The sequence below is a fragment of the Salvelinus namaycush genome, chromosome 25 (assembly GCF_016432855.1).
Source record: "Salvelinus namaycush isolate Seneca chromosome 25, SaNama_1.0, whole genome shotgun sequence".
Taxonomy (NCBI): domain Eukaryota; kingdom Metazoa; phylum Chordata; class Actinopteri; order Salmoniformes; family Salmonidae; genus Salvelinus; species Salvelinus namaycush.
The window spans coordinates 24,107,490-24,127,468 of NC_052331.1; positions in this window are offsets into that span (position 1 = coordinate 24,107,490).

The following is a 19,979-nucleotide window of genomic DNA, read 5'->3' on the forward strand; positions in this document are numbered from 1 at the left end:
GCTGGTGTTTCAGCCTAGCTCAGTGCCTTCAGTGGTGGTTGGGCAGCCAGTGGAAAATACAGAGCATAGGGGTTGCTAATGTTCTCTAGTTGTGCCATGATTGGCTCAGTGTTCTGTCATTCATGGGGACAATACGTCTCCGCCAGATCTAAGGGTAGAGCTCGAAAATTCAAGCCATAGAGTTACATTAGATGTGCCTATCCAAGAAGGCTCAAGGTCATTGGCCACAGATAAAATGACATCAAATCACATATCTACAGTAGTTTTGATTGGACTGATCATGTCAACCTCATACTTCCAAAATCTTAGCTAGCAGTCATCATCATGAATCAAGTCTACAATCTACTAGGAAGTCCTTTTTAATCATTGTGATATGAAGAGAAATAATGAGAAATTATAGATAAAACGTATTTCTTGTTCATTGGACAAACATTACACAAGTTGGAAATCGCATATTCAACAATGAGTGGTTTGGAAGGAACTGTGGCTAACTGCAAGCGATCACTAGCCTGCTATTCAGTGGAGTGGGTGTGGGGTCCCAAGTCTGGGTTTAAGGGTCTCTTTTCCAAGCTTAAAAAGGATAAACATTCAACATTGGCCATGCGGTCAATCCAGCACGACTTCTGCAGCGCTCAAAACAACTGGAAACTCGTAACTGGGAAATCTGATTTTAGTGAGTTCAAGACAACTGGGAACTCGGGGAAAAAATGAGCTCCGACTGGGAAAATACGTTTTGAACGATCTTCCTAGAAGATCACTGACGTAATCATTAATAAATTCAGAAAGGATGTTTGTGGGAAAAAATCTTTGACATTTCTATTTTCCCAATGACATTCAAATCAGCATTAAAAAAAGGCGCAAATTTTAATTTGTTCTACCTGAGCGAGTCTGACCACAAATGAGACCACTATGATGACACACCAAATGTGTTTGATGTAACACCAAATGTGTTTGATGTAACTTCTGTCGGCATCCAAAGATTATCCAACCAGAATAAACGCTTGGACGTAAGGATGACAGCAGTGGTGTAGTCTGTGGCGATACGGATATCACTTATTATTGATATCTACATAGCGCATCGAAACACTGCTGCTCTCTCATTTAGCTATTAGCGCCTGGTTGTTGTGGATGGCTGTTCACAAATCTAAATGTGTATTTGAACCCAATAATGGTTGAATTCAAGAAGTTTAAGCTGCTTATCAATCATTGTTTTTGAAACCTGTGGATAGCCACTGAAAAATGCGCTCTTACAATTCCTGCATAGTGCGAATCCCAGCCTATGGAATAAAAGTGTGGCTTTTATGCTGATAAAAAAATATGCTGATCATGCTGATCAAAAAATATCTATACGACTAATGGACACATGCTCAAACTCGCACACTTTTGATAAACTTAAAAGTGGCAATCTGTAGTTGCTACATCCATTATATATACAGTACCAGTCAAAAGTTTGGACACACCTACACAGCTTCTCATTCAAGGGTTTTTCTTTATTTTTACTCTGTTCTACATTGTAGAATAATAGTGATGTCATGAAAACTATGAAATCACACATATGGAATCATGTATTAACCAAAAAAGTGTAAAATCAAAATATATTTCATATTTGAGATTCTTCAAAGTAGCCACCCTTTGCCTTGATGACAGCTTTGCACACTCTTGGCATTCTCTCAACCAGCTTCATGAGGTAGTCACCTGGAATGCATTTCAATTAACAGGTGTGCCTTGTTAAAAGTTAATTTGTGGAATTTCTTTCCCTCTCAATGCGGTTGAGCCAATCAGTTGTGTTGTGACATGGCAGGGGTGGGATAAAGAAGATAGATCTATTTGGTAAAAGACCAAGTCCATATTATGGCAAGAACAGCTCAAATAAGCGAAGGGAAATGACAGTCCATCATTACTTTAAGACATTAAGTTTCTTCAAGTGCAGTCGCAAAAACCATCAAGCGCTATGATAAAATTGGCTCTCATGAGGACTGCCAAAGGAAAGGAAGACCCAGAATTACCTCTGCTGCGAAGGATAAGTTCATTAGTTACCAGCCTCAAAAATTGCAGCCCAAATAAATGTTTCACAGAGTTCAAGTAGCAGACACATCTTAACATCAACTGCCCAGCAGAAACTGCGTGAATCAGGCCTTCATTGTCAAATTGCTGCAAAGAAACCACTACTAAAAGGATACCAATAATAAGAAGAGACTTGCTTGAGCCAAGAAACATGATGGACATTAGACTGTAATGGACATTAGACTGGTGGAAATCTGTCCTTTGGTCTGATGAGTCCAAATTTGAGATTTTTGGTTCCAACCGCCGTGTCTTTGTGAGACGCAGATCTCGTCGTGTGTGGTTCCCACCGTGAAGCATGGAGGAGGTGGTGTGATGGTGTGGAGGTGCTTTGCTGGTGACACTGTCAGTGATTTATTTAGAATTCAAGGCACACTTAACCAGTATGGCTACCACAGCATTTTGCAGCGATACGCCATCCCATCTGGTTTGCGCTTAGTGGGACTATCATTTGTTTTTCAACAGGACAATGACCCAAAACACACCTCCAGGCTGTGTAATGCCCCATGTACCCAAGGCTGGAGACTTTCTTCAGCAAAGATGGCTGACAAAGATACTAGGATGGAAGCAAAGTGATTTTAACATCATAACGAATCATGCAAGAAATGTATCATTGAAAGGAATGTTAGTTAATGTAGAGATAAACGATTATGCATTTTTATCATAAAGTTAATTTACGAAAATTGCGATTTAGCAAGCTAGCTGACTAGCTAACATTAGCCAGCTAGCTGGCTGGCTTTATGGGTGTTGTGACATGAGTATGAAATTGTAATTCTGGTTTAATGTTTTAGGGACTCCTGAAACAACCAGCAAACCAGGCTGTTGTCTTGTAAAACAGTGGATGTAAAGAATCTAGCTAGCTAAAGCATTTCTTGCAAATTGAATGTACAATGTTGTAAGCTTGCCTTGCTGATATTTGCCATGCAATGCAGATAGATGAAATAACGTAGCTAGCTAACTATTTTCTTGCTCATTGTGCAGTGGAGGATAAAAATGCTTGTATGTCTATGGATGTGTAGCTAGCTATGTAACTGATCTCTGTATGGAACCTAAAACGTTTGGTATACATATTAGTTCAGAACCTAGCTATGAACCTCAGCTATCATAGCCAGTTGTATCAACTTCAAATATATATATATCAAGTATATATATATATATACACACGGAAATATAATTTAAAAAAACAGTACACTACATTTCCTATGCATCATGTAAATACTCTAAAACCGGTTCATCTCAATATCTAATTTTCTTCATCTGCATTGATCTGAGAACACAGGATAGGTGTAGTATTTCATCAAATGAGAGACTTAATTTCAACCAGTACAGAATGTGACCGCTTTATTGAAAGAAGTTCATTATCCAAGTGTTATATTTATAATATAATAATATTTATAAGTTCAATCTTTACTTCAATGCAGATCTGTTGTGCATTATAAAAACAAAGGAAGAAAGTGGTGGTGAGAGAGGTGTAAAAGACAGAAAGGGAAAGAGGTAAGAACATAGGAGCAGGGAAGACAGCATATGATTAATGAATCAGTGCTACCCTAATATTCTCTCAGTTCATCACAATTACAATTAGTGTCTCTAGTTGACCCGAAGGTTATCTTAAGAGTGGGTGAGGTGGCGATGATGGGACTGGGGGTTGGTATCCTCTCACATCAAAACAGACGGGAGACAGATGGAGAGAGAGAGAGCATGTTTAAGCCTTGTGTTAAAAAAAATAATCTAACACTGTCAGTCATCATAATCAGGAGGTGAAATGCAAAACTGACCTTGGATCATTAACTCTGGGACTACTGCATCTCTATCTGTATTTCAATGTAAAGCATCTCTTTAAAAATACTTCCTGTTGGCCTGACCAAGTGACCTCTCACCTCTGATCATGCTGTGCCCTCTATGTAGCCAGTTCAGATGCGGGAGGGGTTCACCGACACAGCTGATATAACCTAGAGGATTTAGGGAGAAGGGGAGAGAGGGAGGAAGTGAAAGAGAGCGACTGTTATTGAGAAAATAAGGTAGTTAAAGAGACATCTGTGTGGTGTACACACTAAGTGGCTGCAGAGTACTTTATGCTGAAAAACATGAACAGACACACGAGAACAAACAATATCGCGTAGTTATAGAAATAATGAAGTGTCTTACTATTCTCCATAGCTGGCACTCTTGCCTATTCTTTGAAGGTGGAAGTAGCCACAGTTATACACTTGAGTCTGCTTACTGCACAACACAATCCATCAATCAGATTGACACATGAGTGTGTAGGTGTGGGTCATAGGGTGTCTAATTGTTGTACATTTATTTCAATATGGGTGATTTAAAATAGCCTGTTTTGTTTTTGTACAGACATCACACCCTTACCTAAACAGCACCCTCACCTGAGAAGTGGAAATCAAAGGGAAAGAAATTGGCAATTGAATAACTGCAGTTGACACAGCTAAGTAAATGGAAGAATACTCTTATTGCAATGTGAATGGCTCTTAAAAGAGCCTTTGGTGGTGTTGCCAGGGAACAGCACCCTCTTTGAAGAAGTAGGAGGTGAAGATCTCCCGCACACAGATTGCCTCTCTTGCTGCGTTGTTGGACCCCATCGTTGAAACATCCTGCAGAGCAGCAGACTTCTCCTCTGGCACACGGCGCGAGCTGCAGATCCCCTCCTGGTCCTCGTGTCCATCCTCATGAAGTTATGCAGGACAGGGCCACCAGGAGGCAGTCCCAGATGGCCCTGGTCACCCAACCTTGCAGTGCCCTACACGATAACTGTAGGCAATCGTTTTGAAAGAATCTCCAGTTGCAAGGTATCTGTAGGAATATAGAAGATAATGTCATCATTAGACTTTTACATCACCAGGTAATTGTGGATTACTAAAGTATAATATCCCTTATAACAAACCATGATAACATTGGATTGATAGATGCATGTGCACACACATGTGCACGTGTAGCATGTGACAATAACATGATCATATCAATGATAGCATCACAAATGAATACATAAATACCACTGGAAGCTTGATGAGGAGTTGATCATTTGAATCAGCTGTGCAGTGCTAATGCATAAACAAAAATATGCACCCCTTGGTGTCCCCAGGACCAGAACCACTGCTCTTCATTGGGACCTCTTCATCTGTAAACAGGCTTTCATAGCTCTCTTTATCTGAGGACAGAAAACCGCACAAGAAACAGACTTCATTATACTCAAATTACACCACACTGAATATTATGTTACTATTATCTCCATCCTCACTTCTAGGGACTGGATCTACACAAAAGTACCTGCACTATCCAGAATAGCCTACTCTCTCACTTTGACAGTTGGGGCTGCTATTCTTTCACCCTCCTCCATGGTTGTTAGCAAGCTACCTACAAATGCATTTGGAGTTTGTTTTTTTACAGTGATAAATACATCAAGATAGCTAATATGAAGTTAGGTAGCTGGTGATATTTCATTCACTTAGCTAGCTATCTATACAGTATGTAAAGTTGGCTGGCTAGCTAGCTAGCTTATTTAGCAGCTAATTTGAGTTAGCCTGCACTGTAGCTAGTTATCAAATCAAATTTTATTGGTCACATACACATGGTTAGTAGATGTTAATGCGAGTGTGGCGAAATGCTTGTGCTTCTAGTTCCGACAATGCAGTAATATCTAACAAGTAATCTAACAAATTCACAATAACTACCTTATACACACAAATGTAAGGGATGAATAAGAATATGTACAGTTGAAGTCGGAAGTTTACATACACTTAGGTTGGAGTCATTAAAACTCGTTTTTCAACCACTCCACAAATTTCTTGTTAACAAACTATAGTTTTGGCAAGTCGGTTAGGACATCTACTTTGTGAATGACACAAGTAATTTTCCCAACAATTGTTTACAGACAGATTATTTCACTTGTAATTCACTGTATCACAATTACAGTGTGTCAAAAGTTTACATACACTAAGTTGACTGTGGCTTTAAACAGCTTGGAAAATTCCAGAAAATTATGTCATGGCTTTCGAAGCTTCTAATAGGATAATTGACATCATTTGAGTCAATTGGAGGTGTACCTGTGGATGTATTTCAAGGCCTACCTTCAAACTCAGTGCCTCTTTGCTTGACATCATGGGAAAATCAAAAGAAATCAGCCAAGACCTCAGAAACAAAATTGTAGACCTCCACAAGTCTGGTTCATCCTTGGGAGCAATTCCCAAACGCCTGAAGGTACCACGCTCATCTGTACAAACAATAGTACGCAAGTATAAACACCATGGGACCACGCAGCCATCATACCGCTCAGGAAGGAGGCGCGTTCTGTCTCCTAGAGATGAACGTACTTTGGTGCAAAAAGTGCAAATCAATCCCAGAACAACAGCAAAGGACCCTGTGAAGATGCTGGAGGAAACAGTTACAAAAATATCTATATCCACAGTAAAACGAGTCCTATATCGATATAACCTGAAAGGCCGCTCAGCAAGGAAGAAGCCACTGCTCCAAAACTGCCATAAAAAAGCCAGACTACGGTTTGCAACTGCACATGGGGACAAAGATCGTACTTCTTGGAGAAATGTCCTCTGGTCTGATGAATCAAAAATAGAACTGTTTGGCCATAATGACCATCGTTATGTTTGGAGGAAAAAGGGGGATGCTTGCAAGCCGATAAACACCATCCCAACCGTGAAGCATGGGGGTGGCAGCATCATGTTGTGGGGGTGCTTTGCTGCAGGAGGGACTGGTGCACTTCACAAAATAGACGGCATCATGAGGAGGGAAAATGATGTGGATATATTGAAGCAACATCTCAAGACATCAGTCAGAAAGTTAAAGTTTGATCGCAAATGGGTCTTCCAAATGGACAATGAGCCCAAGCATACTTCCAAAGTTGTGGCAATATGGCTTAAGGACAACACAGTCGAGGTATTGGAGTGGTCATCACAAAGCCCTGACCTCAATCCCATAGAAAATATGTGGGCAGAACTGAGAAAGCGTGTGAGTGCAAGGAGGCCTACAAACCTGACTCCGTTACACCATCTCTGTCAGGAGGAATGGGCCTAAATTCACCCAACTTATTGTGGGAAGCTTGTGGAAGGCTACCCAAAATGTTTAACCCAAGTAAACAATTTATAGGCAATGCCACCAAATACTAATTGAGTGTATGTAAACTTCTGACCCACTGGGAATGTGACAAAATAAATAAAAGCTGAAAAAAATCATTCTCTCTACTATTATTCTGACATTTCACATTCTTAAAATAAAGTGGTGATCCTAACTGACCTAAGACAATGAATTCTTACTAGGATTAAATGTCAGGAATTGTGAAAAACTGAGTTTATATGTATTTGGCTAAGGTGTATGTAAACTTCCGAATTCAACTGTACATATGGATGAGCGATGGCCGTGCCGGTGTAGGCAAGATGCAGTAGATGGTATAGAACAGTATATACATATGAGATGAGTAATGTAGGATATGTAAACATTATTGAAGTGGTGTTATTTAAGGTGACTAGTGATACCTTTATTAAGTTCATAGTATCTTTATTAAGTTCAAATGGCCAGAGATTTGAGTCTGTATGTTGACAGCAGCCTCTCCATGTTAGTGATGGCTGTTTAAAAACTTCTTAAGGCTAGGCATCCCGCTAGTGGGACAACTTCCGTTGAAACTGGAGGGCGCGCAACTCAAATTAATAATCATAAAAATTATGGATATTAAACATTTATGTACATACAAGTGTCTTATATCGGTTAAAAGCTTAAATGATTGTTAATCTAACTGCACTGTCCAATTTACAGTAGGCTTTACAGCGAAAGCATGCCATGCGATTGTCAAAATATTTTTCCACCAGCACAGTTTTCATAAATTCACAAATAGCGATTAAATATTCACTTACTTTTTGAAAATCTTCCTCTGATTTGTCATCCAAAGGGTCCCAGCTACAACATGTAGTGTCGTTCTGTTAGATAAAATCCTTCTTTATATCCCAAAAAGTCTGTTTAGTTGGCGCCGTCAATTTGAGTAATCCACTTGTTCAACATGCAGAGAAAGGAATCCAAAAAGCTACCGGTAAACTCTGTTAAAACAAGTCAAAATATGTTTCTATTCAATCGTCAGATACCCTAAAATGTATTTAACTATAATATTTCATACGGAAAGAAGTATGTTCAATAGGAAAACGATATTAGCTGGTGCGTGTCCTCTTCGTCGCGCGCGCATACACGAATATCCAAGTCTGTGTCCCTGTACTAAAACTCATTATTCTTCCTCGTTTTGGAAGAAACAAGCCTGAAACCTTGAACAAAGACTATTTACACCGAGTGGAAGCCATTGGAATTGCATACTGGGAGCTAGATTACATTTTTTACCTATACGTTCCATTGGAAGAGCATGGGCTCTCTCAAAAAAAAAATCTGGTTGGTTTTCTTTGGATTTTCTCCTACCATATCTATTGTTTTATAGTCTCCTACATTATTTTAATATTTCTACAAATTTCAGAGTGTTTTCTTTCAAATGGTATAAATTATATGCATATCAGGGCCTGAGCAACAGGCAGTTTACTTTGGGCATGTCAGTCAGGCGGATATTGAGAAAAATAGACCCTAGCCTGAAGAAGTTCTGATGGCCATGAGATAGAAGCTGTTTTTCAGTCTCTCGGTATCAGCTTTGATGCACCTGTACTGACCTCGCCTTCTGGATGATAGCGGGGTGAACAGGCAGTGGCTCGGGTGGTTATTGTCATGAATGATCTTTTCGGCCTTCCTATGACATCGGGTGCTGTAGGTGTCCTGGAGGGCAGGTAGTTTGCCCCAGGTGATGCATTGTGCAGACCGCACTACCCTCTGGAGAGCCTTGCGGTTGAGGGCGGTGCAGTTGCCGTACCAGGCGGTAATACAGCCCGACAGGATCCCCTCGATTGTGCATCTGTAAAAGTTTGAGTGTTTTAGGTGACAAGCCAAATTTCTTCAACTATTATTAGTTAGCTAATAATACATCATTTTTTTTACATTATCAAAATGTATTTACTTACTTGAAAAGGTTCTCCCAGCCATGTGAACAATTGGAAACAGGGCAGCAAAGTTTGTCACCAGAGCGTTTAGAGCATATTACTATTTACCTATTTAATAACCAGACCTTCATACAAACTTGCTATGCTGAATACTTGACTCACAATCGAACGTGCTGCTATATGCTGCCATATGCTGCCAGCACGCCCACAAGCAAGTCACAATAGGCGGCCTAAGCGGGACGCAGCAATTTACCGTTTGCTAGTGAACATGCCCTGTACGGACATTTGACCAAGGAGAGTGATGGAGTGCTGCATCAGATGACCTGGCCTCCACAATCACCCGACCTCAACCCAATTGAGATGGTTTGGGATGAGTTGGACCGCAAAGTGAAGGAAAAGCAGCCAACAAGTGCTTAGCATATGTGGGAACTCCTTCAAGACTGTTGGACAAGCATTCCTCATGAAGCTGGTTGAGAGAATGCCAATTGAGCAAAGCTGTCATCAAGGCAAAGGGTGGCTACTTTGAAGAATCTTAATTTGTTAAAAAAAAAATTGTTACTACATGATTCCATGTGTGTTATTTCATAGTTTTGATGTCTTCACTATTATTCCACAATGTAGAAAACAGTAAACATAAAGAAAAACCCAACACAATCATTAAGTTTGCTGACGACACAACAGTGGTAGGCCTGATTACCGACAACGATGAGAAAGCCTATAGGGAGGAGGTCAGAGACCTGGCAGTGTGGTGCCAAGACAACAACCTCTCCCTCAATGTGAGCAAGACAAAGGAGCTGATCGTGGACTACAGGAAAAGGCGGGCCGAACAGGCCCCCATTAACATCGACGGGGCTGTAGAGGAGCGGGTTGAGAGTTTCAAGTTCCTTGGTGTCCACACCAACAAACTATCATGGTCCAAACACACCAAGACAGTTGTGAAGAGGGCAAGACAACACCTTTTCCCCCTCTGGAGACTGAAAATATTTGGCATGGGTCCCCAGATCCTCAAAAAGTTCTACAGCTGCCCCATTGAGAGCATCCTGACCAGTTGCATCACCGCCTGGTATGGCAACTGCTCGGAATCTGACCTTAAGACACAACAGAGGGTAGTGTGTACGGCCCAGTACATCACTGGGGCCAAGCTTCCTGACTTGCCTTGTTAAATAAAAAAATACAAATGTAACCCTGCACATTGACTCGGTACCCCCTTTATAAAGCCTCGTTATTGTTATTTTGTTACTTTTTATATATTTTTTTACTTTAGTTTATTTGGTAAATATTTTCTTAACCAACAATGCAGTTCAAGAAAGAGTTAAGGGCTTGTAAATAAACATTTCATGTAAGGTCTACGTTATATTCAGCGCATGTGACAAAGTTTGATTTGATTTTAATGAGTAAGTCTGTACAATCTTTTGACTGGTACTGTATATCCGTTGATTCTCAAAGAATATAACTTAGAATTGACTCATGAGCTTAGTTTAAGTGTCACACTCCATGAGACCCCAAAATATTTTGTAAACATTGTAAATGTAAGCAAACACTGTATAGCTTCATAACATGGTTGAAATAATAATTTTGCTATCATGGATGGTCAGTCCTCGCATCCATAGCTCTCTATTAATCTGAGTGGTTACATTTCTCCAGGCCCATCCCTCAGCTTTTTACCAAAACAGAGGCAGGGCGAACGTTTTGTTATTGTTTCATCTGTGGATTTGCCCTTTAAACAGCTGCATATTATCAAGATATCAACGTGTCACCAACAAAAAGGTAAACAATAGGACTATAACAAACGTAGCATATGGCATTCATTTTTCACATGTAATTAGCACTTTTCAGTAGTGCTCAAAGCATGCCATTCCATGAGCGCAGCATTTATTTTTCAACTCAAATCAATGAGCCCAATCAGTCCTCCATGACAACAAAATCATAATCAAGAGAGTAGGGCTGGCTAATAAGTCCTTAATTTTGGGGTTATGCTCAGATAAAACAATTTGGCTAATCTATACTTCCATATTTCTAAATCCTATTCTTCAAGATCAAGGGGTATAACATTTATTGGAATGACTGGAATTCTGATAGACTTTGGTTTTTAATGTAAAGATAATTTAATTGTATTATTATATGTAGTAGAAAGCGATGGGTTAGAAGAAGCCTACATAACCAACCCATAAAGCAACATTTAACATCCATATATGGCCAGCTATGTTAACTTTAACATTGATTTATCCTGCAATAGATGTCATTCAATTGGTAACATACATTTTGTCTTCTTCTATTGCCTCAAGGGGAAAGTAATCTAAAAGTACCTGAATAATCAGATTAATTTGGGTAATCCAAAAGCTAACGTTACTGATTACAATTTCACAGGTAACTAACGGATTACATTTAGAAAGTAACTTACCTAAACATGGCTGTAGCTAAGAACGTAATACTAAGTGTATGTTGTGTAGTAAGCTGTTAGTAGCCCATGTGCCTCACCCTAATCATTTGATCCCTTTTCCAACTCTTAATTTCGCCTACACTTCTGACTTGGTGGTGCACATGTAGCCTATAACCTGTTTTAGAGAAATGTAATCATCAAATATTGTAAAAGCTTTCATTGTCTGCTTATATTCCCCCTTTATTTATCCTACGGTTCTGACTTGGTGTACAGGGAGAATACTGAAAGAACAGCCCATGTTCTGAATTCTGTCGCTGTACATTTTAAAAGTGCTGAACAAATAGTTATATTGACTACGTCCATCCTTGCTCGCTCATTAATATCAATCTAAATTACTGATTACTTCTTATACGCTCATCTCCCCCTTATTCCATAGTTTGTACATCTCAATTGTCAGTAGAAACCACATATGTTTCAGAAAGTCAGCCATAAAAGCTATGTTTTTTTAAAGGCAGTAAATGAGGCGGAATGAACTGTTTCGCTGCCAGACAAGGCTCCGCTGATAGCCAGGTGTAGCGGTGGTAAGGTGTTGGGACTGCTGTTAGGACTCTGCTGTTTGGACAGCTTTATGTAGGCCCTAACAGTTTGTGGGCACTGTTTGTCACCGTTATAGTGCAATTAATGTATTGTTTAGTGTTGTGTAGTGGCTTTGCTGGCATGCATCAAAACATTTTTGGGGGGTTTGCCCCACCAATATTTACATGATAAACTCGCCACTGACTGTGTTATACAGGAGTAGATTCATTGTCATTCATTGTGTAGGCCTACAGTATGTTTTTGTAAGGGGACTGTATATCCTGTTGTCTCAGTGCGCCTCAGAGCACAGTAGTACACAGCGGAGTCAGACACCTGCAGCTTCTGGATCGTCAAGGGGGCTAATTGTGTCTTGGCATCTAGATTGGCATAAAATCTCTCCTTGACGTCAGTGGCATTGTCCCCAGTTCCAAATTTGAACTGCATAAGCACAAACTTGGGGTAGTCATTTGCTCCTTGTTTTTACCAGAACAGAAATGGACTTGCATCGTCGGTTTCGTAATGACAGTCAGGTGTTATTTGTCCTCCTTCAGTAGCAGTCTTATCTTCTTTTGGCTCTGGCACATTGTCTACTCTGCATTCTACAGAGATGTTTCAAGAAATTAAGTGTTTGATGTTTTATATCCATTATCATTGGGAGCATATCGTGTGCAACTTTCTCTCTTTTTCATAACGATAGAAAGGGATCAAATGGCAGTAAGCAAATTAATAAAATAGTTATCATACAACAACAAAATGCAGCAAGAATCAAAAGATTCTTCAGCCAAGATTCCAAGTTTACTGTAAGATGGGTAGGTAAGTAGAGAGCAAACAATTCTGTCATGGGCTTGTGAAACCACTTCTTTGTGTGCTTCAACTCTGCCTTAAGAAGCATTGAGGAGCTTACACTAGGCTCTCTAAGTCTTATATCACACTATCAAATAGTTTTTGTAAGGGGATTGTATATCCTGTTGTCACAGTTGGCCTCAGAGCACAGTAGTACACAGCAGAGTCAGACAGCTGCAGCCTCTAGATAGTCAAGGGGACTTTGATTCCCATTCATCGAGATGGGCATCAAATCTCTCCTCAAACTCAGTGGCACTTATACTTCAAAAAGGAAACACAGCCCAACATACACTTTGGGGAGTCATTTACTTCATGCTTGTACCAGACCAGGCTGAGATTTGTAATATCGTAAGTCTCAAATTGACAGCCCAGTGTGACCTGTCCTCCCTGAGAATTAGGAATGTCCGCATGGCAATCTTACACTGAGGATCAAACCTGGTGGCTTGAGCCTTCTCCTGTGCATTCTGAAAAATAATGTAATACACAATTGTATTCGGGGAGAGAATAATAAAGCAAGATGGAGGGTATAAAAAACCTATGAAATTAAAACTGGTACTATTATACTGAAATGTTTGTAGAAAAAGGATGGGAGCAAAGGCAGTAAACGAATAAGGAAAATAGTATTATCATACCATAACAAAATACAGCAAGAATCAGTCAATTCCTCAGCCTGGGTTCCATGCCTGCTACTATGAGTTGGGTGGGAGAAGAGTGAAACCATTGATGTACAGAAGGCTACGTGCCATGATGCAACTAAGAAATCCTTGTCTCTTTTTGGGCCTTGTCAAACATTGAGAAGCTTGTGACTGTCTGAACAACACTACCCTTTTGTATTTTGTACATTGACTGAATCTCCTGTTGTCACAGTGAGCCTTGGTGCATAGTAGATAGCAGTCAGACAGCTGCAGCCTCTGGATCGTCAAGGGGATGGAGCTGAATGTGCCTGGAATCAAACCTCTTGAACTCATTGCTATTGCTCTTCTGAATAACAATCCCTTCTAACGCTCCGAGACAGCTTCTTTCCCCTGGCCATAAGACTGTTGAATAGCTCACTGTGCTCCTAAAGACCCTCCACACTGCCTACCTGCACTGAATCATCCACAGCTTTCTACCCACTCAGACACACACACCAACAGACACTTATCACGCGCATACACACTTACAGTACTTACAAGCCCTCGCACACACACTACTGATGCCACATACATACACACACCTACTCACAACATAAGCTGCTGCTATACTGATGATTACCATTACCATTAAGCTGCTGCTCAATTGATTATCCTGTTCAACCCTGACACCCTATGGTGGCATTTTCTAAACTACGCATAATATTGTATGCTACCCTCAAAGTACATTTTGGTTTCAAAACTAAGACCTACAAACACATGCTTAGTACTGTTAAAAATGTAAAACTGCGGGATTCTGATAAAGGTGTCAGAAACAATGTGACTATTACAGAGCCCAAGATACAGCAGGCCCCCAAAAACTGAAGTGTACACATTTTATTTTTTATTTCACCTTTATTTAACCAGGTAGGCCAGTTGAGAACAAGTTCTCATTTACAACTGCGACCTGGCCAAGATAAAGCAAAGCAGTGCGACAAAAACAACAACAGAGTTACACAAACAAATGTACAGTCAATAACACAATAGAAAAGAAAAATAGAAAAATCTACATACAGTGTGTGCAAATGTAGAAGAGTAGGGAGGTAGGCAATGAATAGGCCATTGAGGAGAAAATAATTACAATTTAGCATTAATACTGGAGTGATAGATGTGCAGTTGATGATGTGCAAGTAGAGATACTGGGGTGCAATAGAGCAAGAGGGTAAGTAATAATATGGGTATGAGGTAGTTGGGTGTGCTATTTACACATTGGCTGTGTACAGGTACAGTGATCGGTAAGCTGCTCTGACAGCTGATGCTTAAAATTAGAGAGGGAGATATAAGTCTCCGTCTTCAGAGATTTTTGCAATTTGTTCCAGTCATTGGCAGCAGAGAACTGGAAGGAAAGGCGGCCAAAGTAAGTATTGGCTTTGGGGATGACCAGTGAAATATACCTGCTGGAGCACGTGCTACGGGTGGGTGTTGCTATGGTGACCAGTGAGCTGAGATAAGGCGGGGCTTTACCTAGCAAAGACTTATAGATGACCTGGAGCCAGTGGGTTTGGCGACGGATATGTAGCCAGCCAACGAGAGCATACAGGTCGCAGTGGTAGGTAGTATATGGGGCTTTGGTGACAAAACGGATGGCACAGTGATAGACTACATCCAGTTTGCTGAGTAGAGTGTTGGGGGCTGTTTTGTAAATGACATCGCCGAAGACAAGGATCGGTAGGATAGTCAGTTTTAGGAGGGTATGTTTGGCAGCATGAGTGAAGGAGGCTTTGTTGCAAAATAGGAAGCCAATTCTAGATTTAATTTTGGATTAGAGATGTTTAATGTGAGTCTGGAAGGAGAGTTTACAGTCTAACCAGACACCTAGGTATTTGTAGTTGTCCACATATTCTAGGTCAGAACCATCCAGAGTAGTGATGCTAGTCGGGCGGGAGGGTGCGGGCAGCAATCGGTTGAAGAGCATGCACATAGTTTTACTAGCATTTAAGAGCAGTTGGAGGCCACGGAAGGAGTGTTGCATGGCGTTGAAGCTCGTTTGGAGGTTTGTTAGCACAGTGTCCAAAGAAGGGCCAGATGTATACAGAATGGTGTCGTCTGCGTAGAGGTGGATCAGAGAGTCACCAGCAGCAAGAGCGATATCATTGATATATACAGAGAAAAGAGTCGGCCCGAGAATTGAACCCTGTGGCACCCCCATAGACTGCCAGAGGTCCAGAGGTCTGAGGTCTGGACAACAGGCCCTCCGATTTGACACACTGAACTCTGTCTGAGAAGTAGTTGGTGAACCATGCAAGGCAGTCATTTGAGAAGCCAAGGCTATTGAGTCTGCCGATAAGCATGCGGTGATTGACAGAGTTGAAAGCCTTGGCAAGGTCGATGAAGATGGCTGCACAGTACTGTATTTTATCGATGCCGGTTATGATATAATTTAGGACCTTGAGCATGGCTGATTAATTTATTAATTGTCAAATGTTTTGAGATTTGAAAGTTTTTAAATGAAAAAAATAAATAGTCTGATCTTACCTAATATTGTTGCTCTAAACATGCTCAAATTCCCATAGGAACACATCCATTTTAAAAGCGCAGGGCTTGTGAAACGTCATTTTTTGTGTTACAGGAATAATTTTGTTTTACAGGACTGATATACATATCAGGAGAAAGCTGAAGTCTCTACCTATCAACCGATATACAGTGCATTCAGAATGTATTCAGACCCCTTGACTTTTTCCACTTTGTTAGGTTACAGCCTTATTCTAAAATGGATTAAATCGGTTTCCCCCCCAATCTACACACAATACTCCATAATGACAGAGAAAAAACAGGTTTAGAAATGTTTTGCTAATTTATAAAAAACAGAAATACTCAGTACTTTGTTGAAGCACCTTTGGCAGTGATTACAGCCTCAAGTTTTCTTGAATATGACGCTTCAAGTTTGGCACACCTGTATTTGGGGAGTTTCTCCCATTCTTCTCTGCAGATCCTCTTAAACTCTGTCAGGTTGGATGGGAAGTGTTGCTATACAGCAATTTTCAGGTCTCTCCAGAGATGTTCGACCGGGTTCAAGTCCGGCCCACTCAAGGACATTCAGAGACTTGTCCCGAAGCAACTCCTGCGGTGTCTTGGCTGTGTGCTTAGGGCCATTGTCCTGTTGGAAGGTGAACATTCGCCCCAGTCTGAGGTCCTGAGCGCTCTGGAGCAGGTTTTCATCAAGGATCCCTCTGTACTTTGCTCCGTTCATCTTTCCCTCAAACCTGACTAGTCTCCCAGTCCCTGCTGCTGAAAAACATCCCCACAGCATGATGCTGCCACCACCATGCTTCACCGTAGGGATGGTGCCAGGTTTCCTCCAGACGTGGCACTTGGCACTCAGGCCAAAGAGTTTGATCTTGGTTTCATCAGACCAGAGAATCTTGTTTCTCATGGTCTGAGAGTCCTTTAGGTGTCTTTTGGCAAACTTCAAGCGGGCTGTCATGTGCCTTTTACTAAGGAGTGGCTTCCGTCTGGCCACTCTACCATAAAGGCCTGATTGGTGGAGTGCTGCTGAGATGGTTGTCCTTCTGGAAGGTCCTCCCATCTCCACAGAGGAACTCTGGAGCTCTATCAGAGTGACCATAGGGTTCTTGTTCACCTCCCTGACCAAGGCCTTTTCCTCCCCAATTGCTCAGTTTGGACAGGCGGCCAGCTGTAGGAGTCTTGGTGGTTCCAAACTTCTTCCGTTTAAGAATGATGGAGGCCACTGTGTTGTTGGGGTCCTTCAATGCTGCAGACATTTTTTCGTACCTTTTCCAGATCTGTGCCTCGACACAATCCTGTCTCGGAGCTCAACCGACAATTCCTTCAACATCACGGCTTGGTTTTTGCTCTGACATGCACTGTCAACTGTGGGACCTTATATAGACAGGTATGTGCCTTTCCAAATCATGTCCAATCAAGTTATAGAAACATCTGAAGGATGATCAATGGAAACAGGATGCACCTGAGCTCAATAATGGGTCTGAATACTTAAGGGTCTGAATACTTATGTAAATAAGGTATGTTTTTTATTTTTAATACATTTGCAAAAATGTTAAACCGGTTTTCTCTTTGTCATTACTTGGGTGCCAGGCCCACCCACTGGGGCGCCAAGCTCAGCCATTAGTTTTTTCCCACAAAATGGCTTTATTACAGACAGATATACAATTTTAGAGAAATAAGGCTTTTGTGCATATAGAAAAGTTATGGGATTTTTTTATTTCAGCTCATGAAACATGGGACCAACACTTTACTTGGTGTGTTTATATTTTTGCTCAGGTGTACATTGCTATACAATGACCACCAGGGTGTACCCTTTCCATGCATACGAAATGTTTGCACTTGTTGGTGACTTGACCTACATTGCATACTCTATGGATATGACCATAGCGCATGATTTATGGCCTGTATTGGGGGGGGGGGGGGGGGGGGGGTTCTTATGACATTGCCAGCAGTAAGATTTGAGTTCAATTTCCAAAAAGAAGAGGGCTGTAGCGTTCAAATGATGTCACTTTCCCCACAAACTCGCCGGACCCAGTACAATGTACAAAACAACCACCCAGAGTTTAACAGTTATTACTATTTATCCTGCTACTAGACCCTTTATACCCCTGTTTACATGTATACACACACACACACACACACACACACACACACACACACACACACACACACACACACACACACACACACACACACACACACACACACACACACACACACACACACACACACACACACACATCCATTCAAAAGTTTGGGGTCACTTAGAAATGTCTATGTTTTTGAAATGAAAGAACATTTTTGTCCATTTAAATTAAAATTGATAAATACAGTGTAGACATTGTTAATGTTGAAAATGACTATTGTAACTGGAAACGGCTGATTTTTACATAGGCGTACAGAGGCCCATTATCAGCAACCATCACTCCTGTGTTCCAATAGCACGTTGTGTAAGCTAATCCAAGTGTACCATTTAAAAGGCTAATTGATCATTATAAAACCCTTTTGCAATTATGTTAGCACAGCTGAAAACTGTTGTTTTGATTAAAGAAGCAATAAACCTGGCCTTCTTTAGACTAGTTGAGTATCTGGAACATCAGCATTTGTGGGTTCGATTACAGGCTCAAAATGACTAGAAACAAAGAACTTTCTTCTGAAACTCGTCAGTCTATTCTTGTTCTGAGAAATGAAGGCTATTCCATGTGAGAAATTGCCAAGAAAGGGAAGATCTTGTACAACGCTGTGTACTACTCCCTTCACAGAACAGCGCAAACTGGCTCTAACCAGAATAGAAAGAGGAGTCGGAGGCCCCGGTGCACAACTGAGCAAGAGGACAAGTACATTAGAGCCGAAGAACACCATCCCAACCGTGGAGCATGGGGGTGGCAGCATCATGTTGTGGGGGTGCTTTGCTGCAGGAGGGACTGGTGCACTTCACAAAATAGATGGCATCATGAGGTAGGAAACTTATGTGGATATATTGAAGCAACATCTCAAGACATCTGTCACGGTCGTTGTCGGAAGGAGACCAAGGTGCAGTGTGGTGAGCGTACATTTTATTTTATTTGAGTAAATGTCGCCAACAAAACAAGAAAACAATGAAACGACCGTGAAGCTAAACAGGGCTATAGTGCCACTAACAAAGTTAACTACCCACAATCCCAAAAGGAAAAAAGGCTGCCTAAGTATGATTCCCAATCAGAGACAACGATAGACAGCTGTCCCTGATTGAGAACCATACCCGGCCAAACATAGAAATATAAATCATAGAAATAAAGAACATAGAATGCCCACCCAAATCACACCCTGACCAAACCAAAAAGAGACATAAAAAAGGCTCTCTAAGGTCAGGGCGTGACAACATCAGTCAGGAAGTTAAAGCTTGGTCGCAAATGGGTCTTCCAAATGGACAATGACCCCAAGCATACTTCCAAAGTTGTGGCAAAATGGCTTAAGGACAACAAAGTCAAGGTATTGGAGTGGCCATCACAAAGCCCTGACCTCAATCTTATAGAAAATTTGTGGGCATAACTGAAAAAGCGTGTGCGAGCAAGGAGGCCTACAAACCTGACTCAGTTACACCAGCTCTGTCAGGAGGAATGGGCCAAAAATTCACCCAACTTATTGTGGGAAACTTGTGGAAGGCTACCCAAAACGTTTGACCCATGATAAACAATTTATAGGCAATGCCACCAAATACTAATTGAGTGTATGTAAACTTCTGACCCACTGGGAATGTGATGAAAGAAATGCAAGCTGAAATAAATCATTTTCTCAACTATTATTCTGACATTTCACATTAAAATAAAGTGGTGATCCTAACTGACCTAAGACAGGGATTTCTTTCTCGGATTAAATGTCAAGAATTGTGAAAAACTGAGTTTAAATGTATTTGGCTAGGGTGTATGTAAACTTCCGACCTCAACTGTATATACATAAACAAAAGTTGACACACCTACTCATACAAGGTTTGTTATTTATTTTGCTATTTTCTACATT